The sequence below is a fragment of the Biomphalaria glabrata genome, chromosome 1 (genome assembly GCF_947242115.1).
Source record: "Biomphalaria glabrata chromosome 1, xgBioGlab47.1, whole genome shotgun sequence".
In the NCBI taxonomy this organism is placed as follows: Eukaryota; Metazoa; Mollusca; class Gastropoda; family Planorbidae; genus Biomphalaria; species Biomphalaria glabrata.
The window spans coordinates 77,439,831-77,456,128 of NC_074711.1; the positions used below are offsets into that span (position 1 = coordinate 77,439,831).

General features: G+C 37.2%; 1 long non-coding RNA gene across 1 annotated transcript; it reads right to left on the bottom strand.

Moving 5' to 3' along the window:
• Nucleotides 1-3,875: 3,875 nt before the first annotated feature.
• On the bottom strand, nucleotides 3,876-8,953 carry LOC129927200 (uncharacterized). The gene is made up of 3 exons (XR_008778806.1): nucleotides 8,706-8,953; nucleotides 4,931-5,053; nucleotides 3,876-4,152 (listed from the first exon to the last, which is right to left on the bottom strand). It is a non-coding gene; the product is annotated as an uncharacterized LOC129927200 (long non-coding RNA).
• Between the last annotated feature and the right edge of the window lie 7,345 nt (nucleotides 8,954-16,298).

Consider the following 16,298-nt stretch of genomic DNA (forward strand, 5'->3'; position numbering starts at 1 on the left):
TTCTATTTGCAAGTTCTAGATAAGTGTTTTTCTATTTGCAAGTTCTAGATAAGTGTTTTTCTATTTGCAAGTTCTAGATAAGTGTTTTTCTATTTGCAAGTTCTAGATAAGTGTTTTTCTATTTGCAAGTTCTAGATAAGTGTTTTTCTATTTGCAAGTTCTAGATAAGTGTTTTTCTATTTGCAAGTTCTAGATAAGTGTTTTTCTATTTGCAAGTTCTAGATAAGTGTTTTTCTATTTGCAAGTTCTAGATAAGTGTTTTTCTATTTGCAAGTTCTAGATAAGTGTTTTTCTATTTGCAAGTTCTAGATAAGTGTTTTTCTATTTGCAAGTTCTAGATAAGTGTTTTTCTATTTGCAAGTTCTAGATAAGTGTTTTTCTATTTGCAAGTTCTAGATAAGTGTTTTTCTATTTGCAAGTTCTAGATAAGTGTTTTTCTATTTGCAAGTTCTAGATAAGTGTTTTTCTATTTGCAAGTTCTAGATAAGTGTTTTTCTATTTGCAAGTTCTAGATAAGTGTTTTTCTATTTGCAAGTTCTAGATAAGTGTTTTTCTATTTGCAAGTTCTAGATAAGTGTTTTTCTATTTGCAAGTTCTAGATAAGTGTTTTTCTATTTGCAAGTTCTAGATAAGTGTTTTTCTATTTGCAAGTTCTAGATAAGTGTTTTTCTATTTGCAAGTTCTAGATAAGTGTTTTTCTATTTGCAAGTTCTAGATAAGTGTTTTTCTATTTGCAAGTTCTAGATAAGTGTTTTTCTATTTGCAAGTTCTAGATAAGTGTTTTTCTATTTGCAAGTTCTAGATAAGTGTTTTTCTATTTGCAAGTTCTAGATAAGTGTTTTTCTATTTGCAAGTTCTAGATAAGTGTTTTTCTATTTGCAAGTTCTAGATAAGTGTTTTTCTATTTGCAAGTTCTAGATAAGTGTTTTTCTATTTGCAAGTTCTAGATAAGTGTTTTTCTATTTGCAAGTTCTAGATAAGTGTTTTTCTATTTGCAAGTTCTAGATAAGTGTTTTTCTATTTGCAAGTTCTAGATAAGTGTTTTTCTATTTGCAAGTTCTAGATAAGTGTTTTTCTATTTGCAAGTTCTAGATAAGTGTTTTTCTATTTGCAAGTTCTAGATAAGTGTTTTTCTATTTGCAAGTTATAGATAAGTGTTTTTCTATTTGCAAGTTCTAGATAAGTGTTTTTCTATTTGCAAGTTCTAGATAAGTGTTTTTCTATTTGCAAGTTCTAGATAAGTGTTTTTCTATTTGCAAGTTCTAGATAAGTGTTTTTCTATTTGCAAGTTCTAGATAAGTGTTTTTCTATTTGCAAGTTATAGATAAGTGTTTTTCTATTTGCAGGTTCTAGATAAGTGTTTTTCTATTTGCAGGTTCTAGATAAGTGTTTTTCTATTTGCAAGTTCTAGATAAGTGTTTTTCTATTTGCAAGTTCTAGATAAGTGTTTTTCTATTTGCAAGTTCTAGATAAGTGTTTTTCTATTTGCAAGTTCTAGATAAGTGTTTTTCTATTTGCAAGTTCTAGATAAGTGTTTTTCTATTTGCAAGTTCTAGATAAGTGTTTTTCTATTTGCAAGTTCTAGATAAGTGTTTTTCTATTTGCAAGTTATAGATAAGTGTTTTTCTATTTGCAGGTTCTAGATAAGTGTTTTTCTATTTGCAGGTTCTAGATAAGTGTTTTATCTGATCATTTTTATTTCGTAATCTACCTCATGGTTCTAGTTTGCGTCCATTGTAGTTTCTCCTTTATTCTGAAGTTGATGGATCCAAAACAGATGAGACATTTTCTCATATTGGTACGACCAAGGTTAAACAGCATTTTAGTTGAATGTTTTTGTTTGATTTGTATTTGAACAAACCCTCATGCATTGTTTGAGGAAACATTTCTATCCGGGATGTGTTCACGCGCCAAGCCACTTGAGGCTGATGGGATGATTTTGTCAAGATGGGAATTCCTTGATAACTTTTCATTTATTTTAACATTTAATGCTTAAGAGTTTTTGGACCAACTAGTTTATCATAACAAGATGTTTGTTCTACACTAGTCTTAGCTTTGGCTAGGCTCACATTGAGTAACTCATAACAAGATGTTTGTTCTACACTAGTCTTAGCTTTGGCTAGGCTCACATTGAGTAACTCTTATAGTTCCTTTGGCAATGAAATCGTTAAACAATATGTAACTTGTCGTAGTTGGCATGTAATGTTAAAGAGGAAACTAGAGTTAGGACGTATATCTTGTCTGCTATGGTTCAGAATGTTTGCTCTAATCATGTAGTGTTGTTGTTTTGTAATGCACACTTGTACAACAAAATTCTTCACATATAAATAATACAGATTTTTATTAGTAGTATTATCTACTTTGACATCATCATAGGTTAGTACAGAATTGAATTCACTCTTAAAACAAAAAGCAATATTTTTTTAATGCTGACTATGCTACCAACTATTTGAAGTACACAGACGGGGTAACAACAGTAGAATACAGACACAATAAAAAACAAAAAATGCAAGAAATGTACAGATCACAGTGTGAGACCCTAATGACGTCACAGACTAAAGAAGGATAGAGCCACCAATGAACCTGAAACCAAAGAATCTCAACTTTACCAGCTACAGCTTTACCAGCTACAACTTTACCAGCTACAGCTTTACCAGCTACAGCTTTACCAGCTACAACTTTACCAGCTACAACTTTACCAGCTACAACTTTACCAGCTACAATTTTACCAGCTACAACTTTACCAGCTACAGCTTTACCAGCTACAACTTTACCAGCTACAGCTTTACCAGCTACAGCTTTACCAGCTACAATTTTACCAGCTACAGCTTTACCAGCTACAGCTTTACCAGCTACAACTTTACCAGCTACAGCTTTACCAGCTACAGCTTTACCAGCTACAGCTTTACCAGCTACAGCTTTACCAGCTACAATTTTACCAGCTACAGCTTTACCAGCTACAATTTTACCAGCTACAACTTTACCAGCTACAGCTTTACCAGCTACAATTTTACCAGCTACAGCTTTACCAGCTACAGCTTTACCAGCTACAATTTTACCAGCTACAGCTTTACCAGCTACAGCTTTACCAGCTACAGCTTTACCAGCTACAATTTTACCAGCTACAGCTTTACCAGCTACAACTTTACCAGCTACAATTTTACCAGCTACAGCTTTACCAGCTACAGCTTTACCAGCTACAACTTTACCAGCTACAGCTTTACCAGCTACAGCTTTACCAGCTACAATTTTACCAGCTACAACTTTACCAGCTACAGCTTTACCAGCTACAATTTTACCAGCTACAGCTTTACCAGCTACAGCTTTACCAGCTACAGCTTTACCAGCTACAGCTTTACCAGCTACAACTTTACCAGCTACAGCTTTACCAGCTACAACTTTACCAGCTACAATTTTACCAGCTACAACTTAACACTAAAGGGAAGGAGAAAATGATGCAATATGTCCGTCATTCACAATCTATTTTTAGATTTGGCCACTTTGCCAGCTATGCCATGCAACTAAGTCTTTGAAAGTCTCTAGCCTAAACCATTGTCCAGGTAGAGAACATCTGACTAGTTGCTGTTTTTTTTTCCAGAAAAATGTCCACAAGAACCACTATACACACTGACCAACATTCTTGACTTCAAAGAAATAAATTTATTTGCCTTTTAGAAACCAGAGATCCATTACCATAGATCTGAAACATAGACAACTGGCGTTGTTCTCTACGGCACTACCAACAATAAGTGCAACAAAATGAGCAGGTCGTAACTGGCCCTGCGTAGTCATTCTTAAATTTCGGAAATTAAGACATTGCCATTTTTATCACTATTGCCATTTTTTTTGTTACCTTTCATGTAGCTGTGGTTTGTAGTTGTGCTGTATCATTAAAAACCAGGGACAGATAATCTCCAACTTCAAAAGCTGGACATCTCAAAGAAGCAAAGGAAACAATGTAAATATTTTAAGACTATGTTTATTTGTTTAGCGAGAGATTGAGAACATGTATCTGAGACACTTAATGTTCTCACGTGATTAAACAAAAACGCAGGTAGATCTAGTTTTCAATTATCTCTCAGCGTAGATTAACAACAAAAAGAAATGACGAGGGAGTATCATCCATCAGTCATGGAGGCTCTGGGTGTATCCCTATCATAACATAGAATGAAATGATTTGAACAACAGGTCATATATTATATAGGTTAGTGATTTAAAAAAATAGAAACAAAAGATGCACACAAACATACATATACACATACGCATATATAACATTACAGAGAGAGAGAGAGAGACTTATGTTAAACGAAACAATTTTTTTTCTTAAAATACGCAGTGCTGTACCAATGCCTGTGTTACAATGCCTTGCTGTAGCAGTGGCTACATTTCTGAAGCGCTGGATAAAGGCTTGTATTTTAGTGATTTAACATTGGTTGGGTAGGATGTGTGCTGGAGCAGTAGAAGATAGATAGATAGATTGGTAGGTAGATAGATTGGTAGATAGATAGATAGATGATAGATAGATAGATTGGTAGGTAGATAGATAGATAGATAGATTGGTAGGTAGGTAGATAGATAGATAGAAAAATAGATAGAGACGCTGGTTGGTTTATTGGTAGATAGAAAGAGACAGGTGACATTTGACGAGTGAAATTGAAAGTTGTTATGTTGAACCTTATCAGTGTGAGTTTTGTATTTGTGTTGCTTGTGGTTTGATTAGAAAATGAATTAATCTTTGATTTGCCTTATCTCTAGAGATCACTTAAAAAGAATTGATTTCCATCAACTTTAAGCTCACAAACAAAAACAACAAACCGGGAAGTGTAAATGTTCACACTACTTCAAGAGCTAAGTTGAGAGAAGTTCGCCACAAATTTGTCAAGTATTTCAAAAGTACTTCTTAAATTCAAATAATTCGTTACAGGCTTACACTTTCAGCATCGTAACATCAAACTGCCAACAGCAACGGCTTTTCCCCTACACTGAGACGTCAGCAGGAATCGGAAATTTCTCCTATGTTACAGACACTTGTTGAAAGGGGAAGGTCGGGTACCTTAGTTTCATGAAAATAAAATAAGTTAATTTATTTGGGAATTCCCAAAGCCCTCCTATCTATAGCAAGTATAAAGTGATACAATAGATGTGTTGTTTGTCGGGGTTTGTTTTTAAACTATTTACCCCCGTTAACCGCAAACAGGATGATGGATTAACAGTCTAATATCTAAGTCGGGCCGTAGTCTAGAGACTCGGTCTCATGGATCCAGGTGGTCAAACAGCGTTAGAAATTGAAATGAAAAAATGATAGACAGGTCCTAGACAAATAAATCTTCTACAATTTATGATTTAAACCAGCCGGAAATTTGATTACATTTTTTAATGTTTTCCTTGTGATTTCCGCCTCTAGATATTTTTTAAAAGAAATGTTATTTTGGAACTATCGTCTAGCGCTGAGATTTCGTCCATTACATTTTCGTTTTATACTTAGCTTAGTGCAGAGTAAAAACACAGGAACAGACAGACAGACAGACAGACAGATCCGTTAAAAAAGTTATTTATCTCTCAATCTGGTTCCGGTTTGAGAACGGAGAAGGAAGTTAAAACCCTGACATGAAACTGGCCAAGATTCTATGACGACTTTTGCATCTTTATCAGACTCCATAGCTGACTATGACCTGATTATAATCGAAAGACCTATTAGTTGTAGTCGTGATCAGCTGAAAGAACCGGCTGTCACGTGTCCATGAGAGTAGGCAAAAATAAACGATTTCTTTTTTAAATGACGAAGAAATCATATCAGTATGTGCGTGTGTTTATATGGAGGTGGATGTGTGAAATGGAGGAATTGAGAAACAACCCCCCCTCCCCTACCAAAAACAAAATGTTATAACATGTGTCTAGACAAGAGATACACTGTAGGACTACATCTATGTACTTAAGAGATCTTCAATACAAGATTTACACGGTGATAATTATAGACACGTGTCAAACTTCCAAGAAGTCTTACTTTTATGTCTGTGTGGGTGTTTGGGGGGGGGGATCACGTGATACATCTGTAATTTCAACATCTAAAGAGGGATTCATGTGGGCACTTCGGCTTGTCATGATCTCTGTTCAAGAGGTTCTCAATCCAATGAAATTCTTGCGTTCTGCACGGGGTCAAGGACAAACCAGTCCACTTGTGCCTTCTATGGCTCAGCAGTGAACTGAATGCATCTTTCTCCTTCTGATGTTCCCTGGTGTAGCGATACATGGTAAAGATCAAACACAATCAGATTGAATACACACTCAGGACAATATACATTCTTTACAGGACTTGCATTATACACCAGGACTTGCATTATACACTTGAGATACAAGAGAGGCTACATGATGATCAAGTTGGACGTAGTCATCTGTTGAGTTCATCTCGAGGGGAATAATTATTTCAAGTGAATTTTAGTAGCAACAAATATCTAACTTACAGCTCGCTAATGTCCAATGTCTTTGGCTGATCTGTGGGGGGGGGGGGGGGGGACAGGGTGCCTGGTAGACTGTTATGGTGGTGCCTTCAGGCGCTCAGCGATTCCGGGATTTGAGCTCAAGCCTCTGGTTGTCTGGGTAGATGGAAAATGGTTTATGCTTCTCAACCACTTGTTTGTTTTATTTATCAAGAGGGAAAAAAGGACACACAACAGTAGTATTATAAACAAATGCATTCCAATTTGCTAAAAGGACTTTGTTTTGACTCAAACACATGTTTCAAGATTAAATTAAAACTCGAAACCTGATCTCTTGGGCCACGTAGGTTTCAGTTTAAGGAGTGACGGCGTTCTTTAGTTTCATCATGATACTATTTATGCGTCATTATTGGAAAAACCCAGATCTATGCAACGTAAGGACTCTTAAAGTAGTCGGAAGTGAATGGGAATTCCCACAGTTAACAGATGACCTTCACCTACGTTTGATTTTACTTCGTGTGCCGCTAAACTAGTAGTTTGTTATTTCTGTGTGTATTTGTTTGAAACTTCGACTTTTTTTTTGTTGTTGGTCTAGCAATGTTGCACTTTGAACTATTGCACTCATCCAAAGAACTAACTCCGTGGCATTTGTTTGCTAGGCATGGCCTTTAGAATATTGGGCAGTCAGCGTGACGTACGTGTGCTTCAGGGGAGAAGACTCCGACTTCTTTTACATTCACTTAGAATACGAAAGTAGAAGTTGTTTCCTTCTTCATAAATATTATCTTTAAAGTACTTTGAAATAAACATTTTAGGATGAACCAATGATTCATAGGAAGAATTTGTTAATAGGCTTATGGTTGGGGTCATGAATGATAACTCATATCCCTAGTTTTTAATGTCAATTATCTGCCCATGAAATCCGCCAAGTTTGTAGTCTTACTTAGATCCTCCCGCGCCAATCCGCACATCAAGATACACATTGTCACCAAGAAATCAGGCTATAACAAAGTTAGTAGCCTCTTCCCCCATGAAGGTCCGGCGCAATGTTATACGAGGGCGTCCTTTTTGCGTTTTCCTCGTTTCGGCCCCCATGTTAATGCAATCCCTGTGGCGCGAGAGTCGTCTTCTGCTTTTAGTCAGACATGTAAAATGACTGCCATGATTCATTACGTGCAGAGATTTAAAAAAACAAATATCCATTGAGGATTTTAGTAAAAGTAAGGAGTGGGTAAGGGTTCGGATCTGTTGCAGCCACATCCTTGGGCTACTTCTAGATCTACTTTCACCACTTGTGACGTCACTGTTAAATGGACCTGTCATTCAGTGACAGACGAAATTGATATCCCCCTCCACCTCCTCCGCCCCCCCCCCCCCCCCGAAAGTTCCCTGTATCTGGTTCCTAAAGAAAATATTTGTAGTTGCCGTCCAGCTGTGTGGAGTGACATGAATAGTATACATGTGTATGTGTGTGCCTATGATACTTTATAAATACGGGACCTGTAGAGCGCCGCCAACCGCCCCTTTCCACTTAGTTCTCCAATCAATCTTCTCCTCCCCCCTCCCCTCCTCTTTCAATCCTCCCATCATTTCTCCATCGTTAGCCATCCAAGCGGGAGATGCAAGTAGTTTGTAAAGGGGGCGAACGCTGGGCGGTATCGATCATCGCAGCAGCCAGCCAAGCGGAGACAGCGGTAGCTGTAAAGGCTTTCGTTTGGGGTGGCGGTATCGATCACTTTGGGTAACCGGGCTGGAGACAACAGGAAATGAAAGGTATGGTATCGTCTCGTCCCACCAGATGAAGTCTTTGTGACAGTTTATTAATAAATAGGATGGAGAGAGGGGACAGCTAGAGAGAGAGAGAGAGAGAGAGAAAGAGAGAGACTGCGCAATAAAAAGAGATAGTGTCATTTTAGTTTCGAATTGTGTGTGGGGAGATGAGCCCCAGTGAACCCTAGTAGGTTTGTTAAGGTCGTAAAGATCGCCTTCTTCTGTTCTTTACGACATAGGACCAGTGACCATCATAAAGTCTGACATTCTTGTTAGGTTTTCTTCTAGGCACCAGAAAGAGTTGGACAGGAAAAATCGTAAACCACAATTGCAGTCGACCATTAACAAAACAAGTTACTTCCCTTTCTGTCAGCTCAAATGAAGCCGTAAGAATGCTATTTTGGAAGATAATGTCTTTAGAGTTACATAAAGGAATTTGTTTTGTTTTTTTTAGTGGTATTAACTCTTTGTTTTTTAGTGGTATTAACTCTTTGCTACCTGATCAAAAAAGCTTAAGTTCGAATCCAAACGTAGCCTTGAAAGTTTCAATTCGAGCATTAACAGGAACAGCTTCTCTCTGTGAAATATAGAGTGCATGTATGTAAGTTGCACTTTTCAAAAGCAATAACAATTCCTACATATTTGAGAATGCCGCCGATATATTTTGCTTAACGTCAGATATACGTTACGGCCAAATCACGTATAGTGGTCCATTCGCGAATGGTACTTGAAATTAAAAGCATATTTTCTACTTTGGCCGGCCACTTCGCGAATCGGCCGAATTAGACTTTGTCCGTTACGTAGATATGATGTAAAGTCATAACCACAAACAATATAGGCATTCAAAAACATTTTATACTCACGCAACCACTACCTACTAACTTCGTTATAGTTTTGTTTGATCCATTGCGTGCAGGGTTCAGATCTCAATCTCAGTTTAGAACAGTGTCCAGGGGGGGGGGGAGTCTTTAATGAAAGGGAAAATGTTCATTCAGCTTCCTGTGTGGTACCTGCCTTAAGACTTGGACAACACAAACAATGCCTGGCCATTGGTCACATAGCGTTAAAAACACACATACACATATACATACATACATACATACATACATACATACATATATACATACATATTGGTCATTGGTCACAAAGCGTTTAAAAAAAACCCCTAGAGGTCGTCTCCCTAACGTCTGGACACAAGTTTTATGGCTGGAAGTGTCCGTCAAAGTTTCAATCTATCGGTTGTCACATTTGAGGTCGGGAAAGTTGTAGCAAAGCCCAAATCTATTGAAGATAGAACGCTACAAGACTTAATTGAAACAACAAAAACAATAACAATAGTTTTAATAATAATCATCTTCATATCGTGAGAGGAATCACATGACATGTTAACACACGAGACCAACCGTTCAATGAAATGTTGGGAAAGTTTGGACTGTTGATTTGTTCTCGTGCATCTACTGTAGCGAGTTCATGTTTCTGTTAGCCCTTGGAGAATTAGAAATTGTAGTAATTGTATCTGGGAACAAAGGGCAAATACTCGCACGATCTAATCATTTTCAGTAACAGTGACAACGCTGCTCTGTTGAAATCGATCCTTCAGGTGTTCACTGTTGCATATCGATTCAATGTGAAGGTTTTTTTTACTAAAGCACCTTAACATTGATCAGGTCCGTGTTTTTAAAACGGCCTAAAAAAAAATTTCCAAAGACAACTCTCTAAAACTTTTGCCTTGTCTTCCCGAAAACATTTTGTTCAACTCCCTTTGTTATTCAAATCGGGATGAAGAGTTGCGGTCCTTGCAATGTTTTTTCGACTGTTCTTTCTCTTTGAGTTTTCAGCGTGCTCACTCGGGTATTCAAGTAGGAAGTGAAAGGGAACTGGGGTGGGAACGGAGAGGCGAGAAAAGCCCTGGCGTGGGTTGGGGCGCTAAAACATGTCAAATTAATGTGATGCTGACTGCCTGGTCTTACCTGCCAGGAGCCGTATCACACGTTTTCAGCATCTGGATGGCGTGTGCCTGGTGTTAGGACCGTTCAATGATTGAGTCCAATATCTCATTAAATTTGTAGAGACTTGTTTTTGTTTGGTTCTCATTACAATGTTTAAAAGTGGCCAGAATATAGCACGAGGGAAAGCAACAGCATGAGACTAATGGAGACGGTACATTAAATACCAGCTCTCTAGAATTTATTTATTTCAGTAGTCAGAGCTACAATAAATTGCGATAGGTCAAAGTAGATCTAGATGTCTAGAACCTAAATTGACTAGATAAGTAGACAGACAAGTATATGAGAGGAGGTCTAGAATCAGTCTAAGTCAACCCATGGGAATTGAGATCTAGGATCTAGTCTAATTTCTAGAATCTAATTTCATTCGATGAGTAGATCTACAAGTCATATAGATTGTCTTGAACTAGATGTCCTCTAATTAAGGAATCTACGTCTTTTGGTTATGACTAGGAGCAGATCTAGAGTCTGGATGGTTCCGGGTTCAGTTCTTTCACGCCTTCGTGAAGTTTGGACTAGGAAGTAAATGTACAAATTTTCTGAAAACAAACACATCTCAAGTCCTAACTAGAGTCAGAGAATCAACTACAAACAAACACATCTCAAGTCCTAACTAGAGTCAGAGAATCAACTACAAACGAACACATCTCAAGTCCTAACTAGAGTCAGAGAATCAACTACAAACGAACACGTCTCAAGTCCTAACTAGAGTCAGGGAATCAACTACAAACGAACACGTCTCAAGTCCTAACTAGAGTCAGAGAATCAACTACAAACAAACACGTCTCAAGTCCTAACTAGAGTCAGAGAATCAACTACAAACGAACACGTCTCAAGTCCTAACTAGAGTCAGAGAATCAACTACAATCAACACATTGGCCCCTACTTACTGTATCTTTGCTTAGATCCCCGCATTGTCAACTTTTATTGTTGACTTTTTTTTTTGTTTCCTCTTATAGTGATGGCGGTTATTTCTTTTCATTTGATTGCTAACAGCAGTAAGAATTAATTAATAGTCTTCGAAAATTTTTTTTTTTATTTATTTGAAAGTATTTATCTTCCACTTATCAAAAAGGATATGGAAGTCACGTGACGTGGTGTGCGTGGCCTAGATGGTGAGCACTAACAAACAGGTTTAGAGTTGACACAAGCACGTGCTACAGTCAGGAAGTGAACGTGTACAGAACTTCTGAAGTTTGGAAGTTAGAGACGGAGACCAACAGATTTATTTAAATCATAGTTTCTATTTAAAGTGGTCGAAGGACACATTGTGTTATATCTTGACTTCCTAATCAGTTACACAACTTGTACACATGACGTCTGCTGCTTGGTCGTGCGCTACGCGCGCTGCACTGTTGTTCGGTCGTCTCCATTGTCGTCTCGGATCTCGGGTTCATACCCCTGCCATCCCCCGTCCTCCAGCGGGAACTTTGGGCTAGGAAGTAGATTATCTTCAACTCTGGAGGAACATCCGAAAGATGTAAAACATTTGACAAATATTTGTCCAAAACAAGATCTAGTTTTGTGCAGCTGTGGATGACACCTCAGCCAGAAACGTGCAAAGGTTTTATTTGTAGAAATATCTGATTTCATCTGTTCTTCTTCTGATTTTAAACAAAATAGTGTTATTCTTTTGATTACATTTTTTTGTCTATTTTCTATTCTTTTTACAAAGCTTAGATCAACTCCCCCTCTCTGTCTGTCTTTCTGTCTGGTAAAAAGTGTGAATTGTTTTTTCTCCCACCCCCCACCCCCCCCCCCCCCCAATCTCGGATCAAGTTGAAGTTTTACGTTTTGCGTAATTATTTCTAGTGGATGACAATAGACCAATCAATCCAACAATCAACCAGTTAATTAATTAGTCCTAATTGATTCATTTTGATTTATATAGAAGAAACGAAGTTATACCCTGCCATTTTGGATGTCAGTAATTAGCGGTTCTTTCCCTTAGATAATCTTTGCTTTTTAATTATTATTTTTTTTGTCTTTTGCTTGTTTTTTTTTTTGTTTTCACACACATCACTAAAGTTTCAATTGTTGTTTCCCTTGCAATCTTTCATTGATGTTCTTGTTTTCTTACCTCGTAAGTGTGTGTGAGTGTGTGTGTGTGTGTCTGTTTGTTTGTTTGTGTGTGAGTGTGTGTGTGGCATTTACTCATAGCCAGGAAATCAATTGTGTTCAGTGCTCATGAAATGTCAAATCTAGGCTGGGTTGCGAAATTCAAATTTTAAATATTCAACGCCCAGACAGTGTGATAGAACCAAGTTCGAATCTCTCATTTTGAAATATGACTAGGAAAACAAGTTTTAATCAAGAGAAATATGTTAGCATAAAAAAAAGATTGTTTTCTGAGAAGGATGAAAAAAGTGAGATAAAGAAAACTATGCAGAAAAAAAAACCAATGTGAAAAAGAAAACAAATTACAAAGGCTAGTTTAAAAACAAGACATGATTTGTAAGCTGTAGACGTAACTTATCATTTCCTAGCCACTCCTACAGGCGGGTTGCCAAAGGGTTGACACAGGGTCCTAACAAGGGGCCATAGTCTGTGACAGTATGAAATGCCAACCATACAGCCGAGTAGGCAAACAGAGAAGAGAGAAACGTAGACGGGCAGAAAGAAAGAAGTCCTGGCCTACAGACAGGAAGAAAGAAAGAAGTCCTGGCCTACAGACGGGGAGAAAGAAAGAAGTCCTGGCCTACAGACGGGGAGAAAGAAAGAAGTCCTGGCCTACAGACGGGCAGAAAGAAAGAAGTCCTGGCCTACAGACAGGCAGAAAGAAAGAAGTCCTGGCCTACAGACAGGAAGAAAGAAAGAAGTCCTGGCCTACAGACGGGGAGATAGAAAGAAGTCATGGCCTACAGACGGGCAGAAAAAAAGAAGTCCTGGCCTAAAGACGGGGAGAAAGAAAGAAGTCCTGGCCTAAAAGACGGGCAGAAAGAAAGAAGTCCTGGCCTAAAGACGGGCAGAAAGAAAGAAGTCCTGGCCTAAAGACAGGCAGAAAGAAAGAAGTCCTGGCCTACAGACAAGCAGAAAGAAAGAAGTCCTGGCCTCAAGACGGGCAGAAAGAAAGAAGTCCTGGCCTACAGACAGGCAGAAAGAAAGAAGTCCTGGCCTACAGACAGACAGAAAGAAAGAAGTCATGGCCTACAGACAGACAGAAAGAAAGAAGTCATGGCCTACAGACAGACAAAGGAGCAGAGTGAAAAGACACTACAAGACATCCAGACATAGCAAACTACTATCCATGTACCACCAATGTCGGGAAAGTCTGGTACATATCGTCTTCATGTTGAACAGATTAAAGTTTTAAGAATATCTCTTAAGACGGTGACACCTCGATTTGTGAAATATTACACCAACCTATTAACGCCTGTGACATCCGCCAAGAGGATCCTCCTATTCAGTGGTCGTATATCTCACCCAGGGTTTTTCCCGATCGTCTGGGGCAGTTGACATTTTTGTGTCTGTCTGTTAAACCTGTTCGACAAGCTAAACAAACAAACAATAACTGACCTATTTGAAGCTGACAAATACACAGGCTTTAGGGGAAATATAATAGTAAGCAACCAGTGAAGTAGGTTTGTGAATTATGTTATCTTGACCCTTAACCCCTAAGCTCATTTCGTTTTTAAGTCACAAAAGCCAGATGAGTATAGACAATTTTAAGTGGATATCTAATATATAAAGTAGAATGTTTGGCCTATGTATGTATGTATGTAGGCCTATGTATGTATGTATGTAGCCTATGTATGTATGTCCCCGTATAGAAATAAAAACCGCTTGACCAATCTTGATAAAACTTGGCAGAAATGTTCCTTTGGTACCAACTTAGACCGTAGTGTATGTATTGTGGCCCTAAAACAAACTTAAGACCCTCAAAAAAAGACCAACTCTATTACAGCTATTGTATTTTATGGATCTAGGCGTACATCTAATTAAAAAGGTCACGCATGCGCACGTGCAAAATGAACTCTATCCAAGCCAATATTTAACTCTAGATTACTCTGGATTTAGATCTATGACTCTATGTCTAACTCAAGATCTACTTTATTCTTTAACACATGAACATACAAAATTAAGTATATTCATTTAATTTTAATCAAATATATGTAGGTCTACATGCCCTACAATCAAATGTTTTTATTTGAAAAAAAAATGGATTTAAGTCGATTATCTAGATCTATATTGATAGCACCAGTCACTCATATTATTTTTTACATTTTTACGCATTCGCTTTACTTATAACATTATTATTTCGTTCAATTGTTTACAAACCACTCTCAGTGACCTATCGACAGTTATACGCAAACAAAAAACCCGCGGGCCGCGGGTAATATATGTCTAGTAATATATAAATAGCTAGTTATGTAGAAGAAGTGTCGATAAGGAATAGCATGGAGTTTCCTAGTGTCAATGATGAGCAGGTATAACATTTAGCTGCGATTAAATGAGAGGCAATAAAAATGGGCATAATATTTAATTAGATAGGGGCAAGGGTGAGTAGGAAAAAAAAACAACTTACCGCGAGGCAATGATGTGTGGGTGCTGTTAGCGGTCGTTGACTTGTAGCACCAAACTGCTGGTAGACAACTAAACCGCTGTAGGTGTAGTATATTTTAACTTGTAAAATTTAAAATAACTTGAACAAAACTAAATATAATTTTTATTTCAATATAGACTATTTTAATCTGAGATGAAATAAACTTATATTTTTAACAAATCTAACTCACTACAAAAACACGTCTTTACGCTCTGGCAACCGAGACAGCTTATCTTGCATCATTCACACTGCATAGCCACCAACCAATCGCTAGCTTCTTCTCACCGTCACCATAGAAACACACACACGCACACCCCGTAACAGTGGTCATAACATTTAGTTCCTTAGAGGCAATGTTAAGTGAGCCCAAAAGCTAGTATCCTAGTGGCCATGTCAACTGGTCATAACACTTAGTGTCCCCATGGGTACTGGAGAGTGGACACAATATTTAGAGAAGGGACTACATTACAAAAAAAATGTTCAAAGTTTTCTTTTAATGTGTATCATGTCGCCTATAAATAATAAATAAATATCATAATATTAGACTTATTTCACTTTGTTTTAGTAATTACTTTTTATCAACATTTTTCTAAAGACTAAAGAAGTGATTAAACTTTATATAACTTAACTTAGATCACTTTGATAGAGATTAGATCTAGATGTGTCTCCAACTGTGTGTGTTCTATAATCTAATTTACTGTTAAATTCTCGCCTCTATTGAACTAACGAAATAAATCATGTGCCAGATTTTCCGATCTCGACTAGTTAAAGCCAATTTTTATATTATTTTTAAACGCACATTTTCTCTTTTCAATATATAAAAAGAACTAAACTATAGATCAAGGCTAAGTGGATTGATCTGAACTTAAAAGAATCAGTCAGAATTTATCTTAGTAATCAAGCCAAGTATACTAAGTTTGAGGTAAAAAGTGACAAGTGTTCTAACTATAAATTCATTTCTTCTTCTTAGATCACTTGAAACTATCCCAGTTACAAGAGATATAACCAAAAATATCCTGCTACATTTTTGGACCGTGTAAAAAGGTGAAGGTCACTTACATGCTACGTCTGTCTAATCTTATTACATGTTATCGGGCCAATAGATGAACTTCAAAGATTGCTTGTTTTTTTTTGTTGTTGTTTTTTTTGTTTGGTTTGTGTGTGTGTGTGTGTCTTGTGTTGTTGTTTTTTTTAGATTATCTATGTAAGCCAGTTCAATAAAATTGAGATATATGAAACAGTTTGCTCTATGTACACCAGTTATATGTAAGTAAGTTTCATGTAAGCAAGTAATATGTAATTCACTTGTATGTAAGCAAGTAATATGTAATTCACTTGTATGTAAGCAAGTGATTTGTAATTCACTTGTATGTAAGCAAGTAATAAGTAAGCAAGTTAAATAGCCCATATATTGTCCAGGGGAGCTAACGACGACAAAGAAAAAAACCTTGTCATAACAAGAAACCAGATAATACTAGAAGTACTCTGTGGTCGCAAAGTAAAACGAGACAAAAGTAAACGAAACTCCCCGATTTGTAAAGA